We start from the raw sequence: 15832 nt of genomic DNA, 5'->3' as shown, positions 1-15832 counted from the left end.
CACAGCGCCGTCTCGGTAATCGGAGCTGCAGAGCTCCATGGCCGCTGAGAGAGGTTTATATCTTTTTAATGACTTGGATTCTTGCGGGTCCCGCATCCGTATCCTGCGACAGTAACACCGGAGGCGAAAGAAGGTAGATTTTCAATGCGACACCACTCAATCAAACGGGCGTATGAAAAAGTCCCCCAAAATAATTTTCAAGCACAATTAAAAGAAATATGTTCTCACCAAACGTGCCGCAAGACAATATGAAGTTTTAAAAAAGTAGATCCTTCTGTATAAGACAAGAAAAAGGTGCAGATGCAAACTGACGTAAATCCACAAATTACAGTTGGCGCGTGCAATGCATGCTGGGATAGGGTCTTTTCCCTGACGTCTCGGCAGCATCCTGGATGTGATGACAGTTTTGCGGAGGGCTAAATTTTAGCTGTAAATTTGTAATTTTTAAATGAAGATTTCTCTGTTGAATGACAGATCTGGGCTTGCAGATTTACTTTACTACATTCAGAAGGATCTTATGTGTAAATATAAGTCATTTTTGGTCCAAAGATCTGACTGCATTTATTTCATTGCAGGTCTTCTTTAAGGATAGGCTACATCTCAGCACCATCCGTGCACCACAGCTTTTAGAGTTGAAAGCAGGTGCAGCCGTAGTATAGTAATAACGATTTGACAAGCGTTGTTTATCACACGTCAATCAAGGCCACGTCAATCTTATGTCTCTTAAGCCAATCTAGGCACAGTGAGTGCTTAACGGGAGCATTTAAGCCATTTATATTCCAGCTTGCTATGTATATCAGACAATACTGGGCAAAGTTTTGTGTTTCTGCATTATAATCAGAGATATGACGATCCTGATATATAACTCCATGTCGCCCAGAAAATGTGAACTCACATCTACATAACAAATAACAAGGTGGCAGTAGCCACAAACAAAACACCCACAATATGGGCACCTGAGCTGAGAAAGCTGGCTATCACACATTATAAATGTCATCCCCTCATACATTATTCTAACATGTCATAAAAAGAACAAAACAACTGAAATTGTCCATGGTGCAAAATAAAATTATCCATCAAAGTTAGAGTTTTTGAGATTGTTTTGCTAAACAAAAGATATGAAAATCTACTGCAATACTGTAGTTACTAATAATTCAACTAGAAAAGAGCCTTTTGGGATTTATCCATGCAATACTAACCCAGAGATCCCATGTTACGAGTTCAGAGTGCAGACATCAGATTCCTTCATTAGTCCGGCGGTGGAGTCTGGGCGCTGAGGAATTCCTCAGCCTCTGCCTGGGTCCCAAAGATGTGCACTTCTGATCTGTGGGACTGCTTTGGTTTGGCTGGATAAATCAGGAACGGAATGAAGCTGAGTTTTGTCTCTGACTCCATCGTTTGGGGAAAATGAGCAACACCGTTTGATGGTGTAATTACTGCAGTCCGCGGCAAAGCGAACGTCTTTGCCGTTGACTTCAATGCGAGCCCCTCTGGCTGCTTTCACCTAGTGGGCCCGTTCTGTGTAACGTAGCATCTTGCAGATCAGGGAGCGGGATCTGGTGCTGGGCTCTGGTCCAACGTGATGAGCCCACATCACTTCGGTTTTCCCACCGGCACGATGTGGAACCATTTAGTGAGCAAGGATGAAATAAAGATCACAGCGTCGCCATTCTCAGCTTTTTGTGGCAGGTTGATAATGCAAACGTTTATCTCTGTGGGACAATCTTCCAGCGTGCGATGGGTTGCTTCAAGTTTGCAGCATTTATTTGGAAAGACTGCTCAGGTTTAGCTAGCTGAGTGAAAAGTTCTTTGTGGTCCGTTTCAGCTTCTTAGAGTTTTTTCGTTAGCTATTTTTTTATGTCCGTTCAGCTGTTCTGAAAACTTTGCAAACTCCTCCTTAATAAAAGTTTGCTGCTCTTTCATTGTGGTAGCTAGCATGGACGAGACAGCTAGCTTATATGACCCAGCTTTTCATGATCTTTCAGAGGGTTAGACCTAGCTTTGCTTCTCAAACCTTCAGCCATCATGTACACGGAGCTTATGGAGACTCGGGGCAAAACGTTTTTAAGTGTGAGATGAATGGTTAATATAGAAAAATGGGAGGAAGGGGCAAGAGTAATGCACTACGTAGCCATCTTGTCTGCAGGTCACATGCCACCTCACAAAATATATCTCTTTACAGTATGGAAAATTAAGTTAATGAACTTGTATTATTATTTTTGGATTTTGTCTATTACTTATTTGGTTGGGCTGAACAAATTTAGGTTCAGTAATTATCTTCAAATGTCTGTCTTTGCTCTTGTTGTATTCCTTATGACGAGTATAATTTCCTAAGGTACGAACGGGGGAGGAAAAAATAAGTGTTTGCTTCAACTTGCACCCTTTACGCTAACTGGGAAATCAGATTTTTTTTTTTGTACTGAAAGAAATTCATTCATTCTCATTGCTCCTTTGAACACCATGAGTATGACAGATAAGGATTTGATTATTAAAAAAAAAATCCAAACGATACCTGTCAGTGTACTGCCCACATCTAAATGATATTCATTTGAAATATTGCCAGTTCTCCCACCTATATTGGTGCCATAGGAGTACCTAGGGGGTTGTCTGATGAATATAAATTGGTGGATCAAATTGTAGCGGGATTTGACCATCTGTTGGTGGGTACAATTAACAAAAAATGTAGATAAAATTAATGACATCCATTATATTTTTCAGTGTGCAAAGATTGAATAATCTGACCATCTGTGACTGGACGACATGAACAACTAACAGCCACCTCATTCATGGCTTGCTATAAAAAGTTGGCTCTGGACTTTGTCATAGCCAAAAAGGGGGCTATATGCCACATGTTTGGCCAAAGAGTGTCACGCATTTATCCCAAAACAATACTGCACCTGACGGCTCCATAACTACAGCCCAGACTGGACTAAAGACACTCTCTGAGGAAGTGGTTGAAAATTCTGCAATCATTAACCCAATAGTTGACTGGTTTTAGAAGCATTTAGGCAAGTGGAAAGGACTGGTAGCTTCTATTGTCATTTCTCTGACTCTAACAGTATTGGTAAGACATTTCTCTCCAATACATCACTACTGCCTTATATAACTATTAAATGCCACAGCACTCACCTAACAAAATCATAAATTAATCTCCCTTTCCTGAGGGAAAAGTGGAAGAAAAAGACCTGGAAGAAGATGAGGATGAAGACTGATATGTTTTTATTGCAATTTTACATTTTTTATTTTCAATTATATAGCACCAAATCACAACAAAGTCGCCTGAAGGCGCTTCACACAAGTAAGGTTTAACTTTACCAACCCCCAGAGCAGGCACACAGGCGAAAGTGGTAAGGAAAAACTCCCTCTGATGATTTGAGGAAGAATCCTCAAGCAGACCAGACTCAAAGGGTGACCCTCAGCTTGGGCCATGCTAACAACACAATGGACAAACCAATTTACAAAATGAATATACAGGAAATTTTGGAGTTTTTGTGGGCTCTTTCCTCCTCCTTCTGCCCTCTGCGGGGCTGTTGGCGCACTACACGGGATTGATTCACCTGCTGTGATTGATGTGGTGGGGTGAGGGGTTATTCCTCCTCAGCTGAGTTTGATGCATGTTTGGTTGTGTTTTTTTTTTATTTGTTTGTTTGGTTTGCTGTTAATGCTTTGGTTTGCAGTGGGGTTTTTTTTTGTATTAATTTGGTTTCTTTTGTCTGAGTTGGACCCTTGCTCACCCACATTAATTCGGTTGAAGCTGAATAATTTAACTCGGTTAAGTGCAATAGGATATTGATGGAAAGCTGAATAATTTAATTCAGTTAAGCGCAATATAAGATCTGGTTAAATTGAATGAGACAATGCTGTGTAATATAAGGTTAATGTGAAAAGCAGTACTGCGAGATTTGTAATGTTTTTTTTGTATTTTTAAGCTAACTTGATAAAAATAAATATACCTTGTGATCAGTACACCTCTCTGTTTCCCGTACCTTGCGGAGCCTCCTGTTACGGATTGGGCTTTGATTGGTCCCAGGGCCATATCCCTGGGTGGTGTTGTTGGTCCTTTTTTAAACTGGAATTAAATTATAGTGTGTTTTTAATTAGGATAAACAAACAAATAACCCTAGCCCAGGAGCGAGACTCCACTTCGCCACACTTGGCGTTGTCGGCAGGATGGAAATGATGTAGAGGTGTGATCACTGTGGTAGTATTTATGAACTGTGATTCTTGTTTGTACTGTTTCTATGTAATTTTGTTGTGGATAGGCACAGTTGGACGAAGCAACGGTATTCTTTTTAGGACCCAAACTTGAGGTTGGTAGAACTTTTTTTTTTTTTTTTTTTTCTTCCCTTTTCTCCCTTGCCGTTGAGGTCGGTGTGTGTGTACTTGCAGCAGTATGGAGGAGGAGCTCCAATGGCTCAGAGAGCAACTGTCTCAGCTTAAAGCAGACAATGAGCGACTTCTCCAGGAGGGGGCCCAGACTGGGCCTAGCGGAGCTGTCCAGGCTCCAGGCACTCCTGCTGCCAGTGCTTCTTCAGTGATTCCATCTGCGTCCATAGAGCGGGTGATTGTTATGCCCCGTGATCGTAAGTGTCCTCTGTTCAGTGGTAGAACTGGTATAACAATGGATGAATGGACAGAGGAGGTTCAAGCTTGTATGCGTGCAGCGTCAGCCTTGCTATCCAGGGACGAGGCGCTATTCATGTTCGATCATCTTGGAAGGTGAGGCCTAAGAGTGAGATAAAGTTCCAGTCCCTTAGAGGATCTGGGAGGGGATCCAGCTCGGATTTTGCAAATTCCTTTGGAACTGTTATGGCTGTACAGAGGCCATATGTCACTTTACAGCAAGCTGTTTTCTCCAGACAACAACAAGGATGGGGAAACTTTACAAGAGTTTCATTAGGCTCTAATGTCGCTTATGGTGAAGGTCGAAACAGAGTACTCCTGGTGGTGTGCCAAATGCCAGCAATTCTTCTTCGAGATCAGTTTGTCGAGCACGTAGTGACAAAGCTCTGCGTAGGGAGTTAAAGTGGTTTGTCCGCGAGAAGTCCAACTGCTACTCTACTGCAGGTACGTGCAGAGGCCCTTGTGTGGGAAAGGGAGGGGCTTCCTCCATGTTCATCAGTGAGCATAGCTTTTCCCTCCCATCCATCCTATGGTCTTCAGTTTGAGGTTAGAGGTAATGCTCTATCTCCCTCCTTGCCAGCACCAGGACTGAGTGAAGTCCTGGAGCTGCTTAAGAGCCAGCAGGAACAACTGAATCAGCTCACTCAGACTGTGGCTTCTCTCCAGGCATTGCCGGCAAAGTGGTAGGCTTCCTCGTAGTAGTATCATATGCCGGAGATGTAATCAATCTGGCCATTATGCAAGGAGTGTGATGGAGAGAAGGTACATTTCGCAACCAAGTAAACCCTTCCTCTAGGCCTCCTCAAGCTTCTGAGCCACAGGGAAACTAGCGCCCACTGCACTGGGGAGCCAGAGTTCAGGTAGGGTGTTTAGGGTCTCAATGGTAGGCAATTTTTCAGGCTTAATGTCGTCTTGTCCGACCATTAAGGTTGGCATGGGTGGAATAAAGTTCCATGTTTGTTGGACCACTGGATCTATGGTGCCAACTATTACGGAGAGTTTTTTTCAGAGAACATTTTGAGGCCTTGGGGCACAGACCGTCTGCAGGCCTGTCACTGTTTGCAGTTGAGGGCCGCCAATGGGCTCAAGATTCTATATATTGGCTATCTAGAACTGGACGTGGTTCTGTGCAACAAAGTGCTAACTCACTGTGGAATACTTGTTGTAAAGGATTCCCCGGTTGCAAGACTGCCAGTGCCTGGTATTTTAGGAATGAATATAATTCGTTGTTGCTATCGAGAAGCTTTTTTACACCCATGGTTCTTCTTTTTGAACTTCCAGTGGTTGCAGAGGCTCCAGGTCCCGTCATGGAGGCCTTACAGAAGTATCATTGGGCAGAGGCTTGTGAGCCAACTGCATCAGTCGGACTGGTAAAAACGCGGGGGTCCACGAGCTGTGCGAATATCGGGTGGCACTATGAAGTTGGTTGCCGGCACTTGCCCTCAGCCACTTTGCTGGCCAGGCAGTTCTTTTTGAGCCATCAGAATCAGGTCTTCCAGCTGGTCTTCTCACTTCTCCCTGTTTAGTGCGTGTTAACAGAGGTACAGTTTACATCCCGGTGGTTAATGTTGGGTTGACTGATGTTTTACTGTATCCTCACCTCCTCGTATCAGCCTCTTGGACACACTTAGCAGGGCCTGAGGTCGTAACGTCCCTGCCAGCAGGGGTGAACGGAGATCATCCGGGGGACAGCACAGTGGCTGCCCATGTAGGCTGACATGTCTGAAAAGTGTGGGTGGAAGGCAGTGGATTTGTCTGCACTTAACTTCTACAGCTCAAGAGGAGAGGTTCGAATGTTGTTGTCACAAGGTATAGTACTGTGTTCTCTGCTCACGAAGGGGACCTTGGGTGTACCAGTTTGGTCACACCATGAGATTCCCTTGTTGCTGGATGATGTCCGTGTTGGCAACTGCTAGTCGTCTCTTCCACCTTTGGAATATGAGGCTGTGGAAGGCCCATATTAATCCAAACTCCTCGACGTGCATGTGATAAGGGAAAGTAGCAGTCCATATGCTTCTCCTATCCTCTTGGTCCGTAAGAGAGGGATGGTGGTCTTCGCCTTTGCGTGGGACTATCGCCTTCTTAACGCTAAGGACCAGGAAGGACGCCTTTCCCTTGCCACGCATCGAGGAGAGTCCTCAATGCGCTGTCTGGTGCCTGCTGGTTTTCTACTATCGATCTGGCCAGTGGATATAATCAGGTCCCTGTAGCGGAGCAGGACAAGCCAAAGACGGCCTTTTGTACACCTTTTGGCCTCTTCGAGTTCAATCGGATGCCCTTTGGCTTGTGCAATGCTCCAAGCACATTCCAGCGGTTAATGCAGAGGCTGTTTGGTGATCAACAATGTCTGTCGTTGTTATATCTTGACGACATTGTTGTGTACTCTTCCAACCTGCCACAGCACCTGGAGAGGCTGCAACTGGTTTTGGAACGTCTCCACCGGGAAGGCTTGAAGGCCAAGCTAGAAAAGTGTTCCTTTTTCCAGCCAAAAGTTAAATATTTGGGACATGTGATTCCCAGGAGGGTGTCTCTACTGACCCCTCCAAGATCGAGGCAGTGGCCACATGGAAGCGGCCTCAACATGTCACAGAGTTGCGTTCTTTTCTTGGGTTTGCTAGTTATTATGGAAGATTTGTAGAGGGTTTCGCCAAATTGGCTGCCCGCTGCATAGGCTGGTTGGCGGACGTTGCTGGAACAAAGCACAAGAGGGGTCTGGGAAGCCCCTGGTTGAGGGTTGGACCTCCCAGTGTGAGGAGGGCTTTGAAGCCTTGAAGGCTAAGCTGGTCTCAGCCCCAGTGCTTGCATATGCAGATTTCTCCAAACCTTTTATCTTGGAGACTGATGCAAGCTACAGTGGTCTTGGGGCTGGCTGTCGCAAGAGACTGAGGGTGGCATTAGGCCGGTCGCCTATGCCAGTCGCGGTCTTCGGCCCACTGAGCGCAATATGACCAACTATAGTTCCATGAAATTGGAACTGTTATAGCGCTCAAGTGGGCCATGACCGAAAAGTTCGGGGAGTACTTGCTGGCCAGAAGTGCCAGGTCTTTACAGATAACAACCCCTTAAGCTACCTTCAGTCCGCAAAAGCTTGGAGCTCTTGAGCATAGGTGGGCTGCCCAACTGGCTGCGTTTGATTTTGAAATAAAGTATAGATCTGGTCGCAGCAATGCAATGCAGATGCATTGTCCAGGCAGTATCTTACATCTTCTGAGCTGGCTGCTAGTGCGCTTCCAGGCAGCTCTGTTCCACTGGCTTTTCAGGCAACTTGCAGCTCCACATCTTGCCCGCCATCTTTGGTTAGTGCCCTACCAGAGCGGTCTCTGCCTGAAATTGGTGCTTTGCAGGAAGATGATCCTTGTTTGAAGGAGATTTTGGTCTTTTGGTGGAGACGTGCACGGACCCTCGTTAGAAGAGCATCGTGGCCTTCCTAGGCAGACATTGTGTCTCCTTCAGCAGTGGGATCTTCTTGTTGAACAAGAAGGAGTATTGTATCGTCAGCTTTTACGGTCTGATGGGGGGCAAGAAGTCTTCAACTGCTCCTGCCAGCAGTACTCAGGGAACAGGTCCTTGAGCAGGCTCCATCAGGAGCACAGCCACCAGGGTATTGAGAGGACTGCTGAACTGGTGCATCAACGATGCTTCTGGCCTGGGATGTTCTCTGACATTAAGTCCTGGGTGCAACAGTGCGAAAGGTGTCAAGTGGCTAAAGATTCTGCACCAGTACCTCATAGTTATATGGGGCATCTGCTTGCTTCCCAGCCCTAATGAGATAGTGGCTATTGATTTACACTGCTGGAAACTGACCCGTAGTGGCATCGAGAATGTTCTTGTCATGACGGATGTATTTACTAAGTACACCATGGCTGTTCCCACTTGGGATCAACGGGCTTCTACTGTCGCCCAAGTGATCACCCGGGAGTGGTTCTATAAATTTGGGGTGCCAAGTCGCATCTATTCAGATCAGGGGCGATGTTTTGAGGGTGCCATTCTACAGCAGCTCTGCCATTTGTATGGGGTGAATAAGTCCCGGACCTCAGCATACCATCCTGCCATGAATGGTCAATGTGAGCAGTTCAACCGTACTCTACACAACCTTCTTAGGGCTCTTCCACTGTCCTGGAAACAGGACTGGGCATCTTGTCTCCCTCATGTGCTCTTTTCATATAACACCACGCCTCACCAGAGTACAGGGGAACTCTCCTTTTTCTTGATGTTTGAGCGAGAGCCCAATCTATCCAGTTGATTTTGTTCTGGGACAGGTGCCCGATCCCCTCCCTGGGACAGTGCAGAATTGGGTTGCTGAGCATTGTTCAAGGCTCAGAGTGGCTTTTACTGGTTCCCGCAAGAGATTGGCTATGAGTGCTGGCCGTAGGAAGGAAAGGTATGACCATCGGGTTAGGGAGGCACCTTTGCAGGTTGGCCAGCTGGTTACCTTCGAGACCATAGCTATAAGGGGCATCATAAAATCCAGGACATCTGGCGCCCTTGCTTGTTTCAAGTTTTGAAGACCCCCATTGGGGATAGTCGATTTATACTGTTGCGCCGATCTCCGATTTGCATGCCTCTTGTAATGTACATTGGGACATGCTGAAGGCTCAGGTTGCGCCTGGCCTTATGATTGGACCCCAAAGAGTTGAACCCGTTTCTCATGTGCGCTCGGATAGTGAGTCTTCTGGAGACTGTGATGTCTGGGTGGTGGCTCCTTTGGCGTCTTGGCTCTCCAGTAATTCTGTTCCATCTGATCCTTGTTCCTCCAGTGATCCTGTTATTGTTCCAACAGAGAGTATGCCTGCAGGAGATGATGGTAACAGACTTATACCGGCGACTTTATCAAGTGCTAGTCGTCCAGTATTGCGTCGCACTACTCGTGCGACTGCCGGACACACATTCCAATGTCCATCATCTTCCCCCGGGGCATTCAATAGGTAATTTTTTTTTTGGTTGTGTCATCGGGACGTCGACAAAGAAAGGGGGGGTAGAATGTGGCATGTTGTGTATGGTATACCTTTAAGGTGAAGGTGGGCGGCGCCAACTGGGGTCTTTAAAGCGCGCAGGGCGCGCTCACAGAGATATACCACCTGGAGTGGGCTTGTGGTGGCGGCGTGCTGCAGGTTCTGTGCCAAATTGTTTGGCCACATTGGATTAGACTCTGAGGGTTCCAGTCATTCTTACAGGTTAGTTTTGTGCTTTTCTGTAGCCTCGGTTGACATTGGCGTTATTTAAATTGCATGTGTCTCGGGTTCAGGGCAGCAGCCTGGCTAGAGTGTTTGTTTGATTTCTGGTTGTTGGGAGTGCGTGGTTGTCGGGCACGTGTCGTGGGCTCAGGGGCTCTCTCCCTGTGGTAGTTTGTTCATGGTTTGGCTGGTTTGTATGCTGTGTCACAGCTAATGTCAAATTCTTCTTTAGAGCCTGAGTGTTGTGGGCTCTTTCCTCCTCCTTCTGCCCTCTGCGGGTGCTGTTGGCGCACTACATGGGATTGATTTCACCTGCTGTGATTGATGTATGTGGTGGGTGAGGGGTATTCCTCCTCAGCTGAGTTTGATGCATGTTTGGTTGTGTTTTTTTTTTTTTGTTTGGTTTGCTGTTAATGCTTTGGTTTGCAGTGTTTTTTTTTGTTTTAATTTGGTTTCTTTTGTCTGAGTTGGACCCTTGCTCACCCACATTAATTCGGTTGAAGCTGAATAATTTAACTCGGTTAAGTGCAATAGGATATTGATGGAAAGCTGAATAATTTAATTAAGTTAAGCGCAATATAAGATCTGGTTAAAATTGAATGAGACAATGCTGTGTAATATAGGTGAATGTGAAAAGCAGTACTGCGAGATTTGTAATGTTTTATTTGTATTTTTAAGCTAACTTGATAAAAATAAATATACCTTGTGATCAGTACACCTCTCTGTTTCCCGTACCTTGCGCAGCCTCCTGTTATGGATTGGGCTTTGATTGGTCCCAGGGCCATATCCCTGGGTGGCGTTGTCGGTCCTTCTTTTAAAACTGGAATTAAATTATAGTGTGTTTTTAATTAGGATAAACAAACAAAAAACCCTAGCCCAGGAGCAAGACTCCACTTCGCCACAGGAATTTCAAACAGAACAGACCACAGGTCATCAACCTGAAAACACACAGAAATGAACAAAATTTACAATTCTATATTCATTGAATATAATGCAACATCATTTCAATTAAACAATACATTATACTATTTAGCTACAAATAATATGACCTTTATTTCTAATTTTTCATACTTGTATACTTATAATTATTCTTATAAACCCCATCCAATCTATATTCCCTGGTTTTCTAATCTCCCACTAACGCAGTAGGCCCTGCAGACTACATTTCCCATCATGCATAGTGTTGAACACGCTTGCGCAGAGCAGAGCTCCCCCACGCTCCGACTGGCACAGTGCATAAACCCATTTGATGCTCAGGTGACAGCCCTTTAGACTAGCACGACTCCTTTAAAGCCTACCACGCTATCGTCCGCTACATTATTTGGCTTGATAATCACCAAACACACAGTTTTGGCTGCAGCTAATATGGCTAACCGAGTACACACTCCTCTCATGCCACGCACCACACGTGATGCAATTTAACCAACTTTCTTTCATGCTACACAGACATAGCACAGTAAAGTAAATAATTACAAACTAACTGTGCTTTAAATTGCGTCTAAAGCAAAGTACATTAGCAACTGGTAGCTTTCAGTACACATTTCACAGTTTATAAGTTGCTACATACCGATGGGCTGTGTGCTCCTGATGAGGGTTGATGATAAGTGACGAGACTGATCACACTTTACAAAGATAAGAGCGCAACTGCACATGCTCAGTTTTAATGACCGTCATGTACCAAACATAATAAAGGATTACGGGATATGTATAACTTACAACTGAAATGACTGTATAAAATAAATTATTTGAAATGAATTACTCTTAGTATTTTAACCAGATTCCCATACCAATGAAATTTTTTACTGTTTTATTAACCAGTGACCCAAGAACTGAACAGTACTGCAATCAAATACGGAAAGTTATCGGTTTATCTTTTATGAGGTCTGTTAGAAAAGTATCGTACCTTTTTATTTTTTTCAAAAACTATATGGATTTGATTCATATGTTTGTACGTCAGCCAAGCTTGAACCTTCGTGCGCATGCGTGGACTTTTTCCACGCCTGTCGGTTGCGTCATTTGCCTGTGGGCAGGCTTTGAGTGAGCACTGCTCCACCCCTCTCGTCGTTATTTCATTGCGAGTAAATGGCGGAATGATTTGGGCTTTTTTTTCCATCAGAATTTTTTCAGAAACTGTTAGACACAGGCAGCTGGAAACCATTCGAAAAATTTATTTGGCTTTCGGTGAAAATGTTACGGGTTCACAGAGAATAAGGAGTGTTACTACAGCTTTAAGGACAGCCCACAATGGTGCACAGTGCGCCGCGCTCTGAGCCGCCATCAAGAGGCAAGAAACCACCACATCATTTCTAAACAGATGGCTGTGTGGAGCCGGGGACCATCGTGTGCAGTTTCTCTGGTTATAACAAGAGCTGGACATCAGCCATTTTCCGGCAGATTTCACTTTTAACAAGAGATTTGTCATGGAAAGCCGCGTGGAGGCTTCGCGCGTCACAACCGATTCGCTGATGAAGCGAGACAAAGGAACACCTCCGTTTCGGAGTGTTAAAGGACAAGTTGGGCCATGCCTATCTCGGCTTTCAGTGCTTACCAGTCGAGTGAGTATAAGAGAAATTGTGGCGAGCTGGGCATGTCTCTTCTTCTGACCAGAGAGAACAAGGAGTAAAAGGGGGGAGGGCAGAGGATGGCATGGGTTGGGGGTCTGCCATCTTCTCCAATCAGCTGTGCAATCAGATGCCTGCTCAGATCCTGACAGTGACAAATATGCCTTTTAATGTCCCACTGCTCCACTGCGATTTAGATGAGCATCATGCAGAGCAACCTTTGGTGCAACAATTAACAGCAAACAGCACTTATGATGTGCAGCTCACACAGCTCAGTTCAGCATGCTGGCACACCACAAAAAAACTGGAAGATGATGAAATGTAACTGCTCACCCACACAGTCAGAACAATAAGTCACCCAAAGACAAAGTCGTTAAGCTGTCAGAACCTTGACATGTTTTAACAAGGAGTCCTCAGCTGTTGCAGAGGTTTAAATTCTACTAAAACACCTGCTGGTTTTTGTGGTGAAGTGGAGGCCTTACGTTTAGAGAAGTCAGCTTGTGCACAGGGTCATAGGTTTGATCCCCCATCTGGACTGGAAGAGTGGGGAAGGTGAAGGTACGGCATCAACCTCACTCTCATTACCATCATCAACATGCTCTGAAGTAAGATCCTGAACCTCCTAGTTGTTCCCAGTGTGTGTGTGTGTGTGTGTGTGTGTGTGTGTGCGCGCGTGCGTGCCTGGGCATTGCAAAACATTCAGAATGATCTAAAAATACTCTCCACTTGCTACATAATTACATCACAGACATATTTTCGATGTCTTATTTTACATATTTATCGTTTGAAAAAAGCAAAAAAACAAAACGATTACTGTCACCAAACAAACTTACTTTCAGAAGAAAATTCTGCCTGACCTACTTTCATCTTCTGATCTACTCTTCCGGCTAAACTGTTTAGTACTTGCAAACTACTATAAAAAATAGAAATGACAATGCCAGGAAAAAACAAGTTCAAAGGTCTTTTACCATATACTGTAGAAACAACTGTCCTACATCCTCATCAAGACGTCAGAGACACCAGCAAGCAAAGGTTTAAATGTCTCTGATGTAACAAGTTTTTTTTTTTACAGTTTACTGTCTCTTATGTACTTCCATAATCAATTCGTACTTGTGTGTATTACTGTACTGAAGCAAGACAGTGACACCATGTCTTCAAAGAACAGGGGATGAACAGGTTCACACAAAAAGGAGAAGAGACCGTGAGCTTCAGTAAGGGCCCTTCCCACAAAATATGAAATTGGGCGAAAGTGGAGAAAGGTTGTCCATTTGGCTGCTCCCGTTTTTGTGTTCGGGGTCGCCACAGTGGATACAACCAGATCCGCACTGATATTTGGCACAGGTTTTACGCCGGATGCCCTTCCTGATGCAACTCCAGTGTTACCTGGAGAAACACACACAGCCGCTGGTATTCCAAAGAGGTCTCCAATCCAAGTACTAACCAGGTCCTGCACTGCTTAGCTTCTGAGATCTGACGGGATCAGGCTTACACAGAGCAGACCAGCTGCGGGCGAAAGTGGACAAAAATCCACAAAAAAATAAAATAAAATACATGGGGAACCGCGAAACATTTCACCTGCTGTCAGGAGGGAAGCACGGCCGGACAGGCATGCATGATACTGTGGCAATGGTTTCATGCACACTCGTGTTCATGCGCACCAACACAGTGTGAGCACGTGGAAAGTCGTACACACAGCAGCGGAGCAAAAGAAAAAAACACCACAATTTATAATACTTAATTCCTGTTATAAACAGTACTACAGGACTTAGCCTCCGCCTAGATGTACACCAGGAAGTAATGAAAAGACGGAGATTACTGTTCTTCCTTTTAGACTTAGACTTAGACAACTTTATTCATCCCACCAGGGGCAATTAATTTCAGCAGACTGCATACCGGCACATCACAAAAAAACAACAACAAAAAAAAACATACTACATCCACATAAAATGTGCAACATACTACATCCACATACCCATACATCGATCTTTACAATGATCTTTGAACATGTCTTTGTGATACTATGCAAGCTACTTTTATCTTTCAGTGCCAGGCTAGGAAACCAGCAGATGAAAGAAAAACATAAAAGACTTTCAATAAAGGACTGATAAAAACGACCCATAATAACAGAACTGACAGAGAAGGACTTCAATTTGCGAAGGAGGTACACTCTCTGTTGCCCTCGCTTCACAATGTCTGCCAAATTTACGTCAAATCTCAACTTCTCATCAAAAAAAGTGCCCAGATATTTATATGCAGGAACTTTTTCTACAGCTTTCCCATGAATAATGCTGTCTATAGCAAACCCTTAGTTACGTCTAAAATCAATTATAAGCTTTAAATGAATTACCTGATGCACTCGTCTCATGAAGACATCAGCCAGGCTTTTGTGTCATGAATACATCAGCCAGTATGGCGTGTCCAACGCGCAGTCATCCACTGATGGCTGCGTTGCAAATGTGATATGTGTTTTAATTTTACAATGTGGAGAAATCCCACAGATAGATGCACCTTGCTGTGATTTTCTGCATGGCACGATATTCACCAGTGTTGCAGTGCGATGACACGGTGGTTAGCTGAAGCGATATGTGTTTTAATTTGTTTCCACGAGAGGACAGCATGCCAACATCTGCACCTCATGGTAAAGTTATGTGAGGTCATATTCTACAAGCTACTACAGGTGTTCCCCAGCTGTGACTGGTGAGCACAGATATCTGAACATCTGCCAGTTGCAGGGACACGCCCACCTTTGGCTGCGGATGTGGTCAGCCCACAGGAAAAAAAACAGCTCACTCTGTTCTTTTAATCTGTGATTTTTATTTTATGTATGTATTTTTTTTTTGTCCTGCATCTGTCTGATGTCTGTGTTTTTAATTTAACACCTTGTGTGCACAGTCAGGTCCAGCTAACAGTCATCAGTCAGCTCACAGGAGCCGTATGTCCACAGCAAAGCATATGAGCAAAGCAATCACACATGAATGAGTTCACGCCTTTACCCTTATTTGTTTTATTTATTCTCCACTCTTTCTGTCTGTCATGTAAGCTACAGTGACATCAGCCTGCCCGGCTGGCTTCACACCGTGCCGCGCGCTCAGACACTGGCTGGTACTCGTCATGAGGGCATGAGTGCCCGCCCACACATGCATTGCGTGTTCATCAGCAGTTGCAGTACACAGTGGTCAGGTGGACAGCGACTGGAGTGGTGTATTTGTGGCATGGTTGGCTTGCCATGTGCCATAGTCCTGCGACACGCCGCTCACAGGACACGTGTGTCCTGTCAGACAAACGTGACATTCAGATCGGGTGATCTGAATGTCACATCACATGATCTGACAGTCCATTCACCTGGGACAGCCTGTCAATGTGTGCGCTGTGCTCTCGCTTGCTGCAGCCCGTCGCAACAGCAATATTATACAAATACTGAATGTTTATGAGTTCAATGGTACAAATATTTCATGAGGTGAAAGTTGTTCCAGC

General features: G+C 44.8%; 1 pseudogene; it reads left to right on the top strand.

The window, feature by feature from the left end:
- Window positions 1-15832, top strand: part of LOC117513206 — a 93039-nt pseudogene that overhangs the window by 18088 nt on the left and 59119 nt on the right.

Source organism: Thalassophryne amazonica, chromosome 7 (genome assembly GCF_902500255.1).
Source record: "Thalassophryne amazonica chromosome 7, fThaAma1.1, whole genome shotgun sequence".
NCBI classification, from domain to species: domain Eukaryota; kingdom Metazoa; phylum Chordata; class Actinopteri; order Batrachoidiformes; family Batrachoididae; genus Thalassophryne; species Thalassophryne amazonica.
Note: the sequence above shows the minus strand (reverse complement) of the source record. Positions and strands in the feature narration are given on the sequence as shown.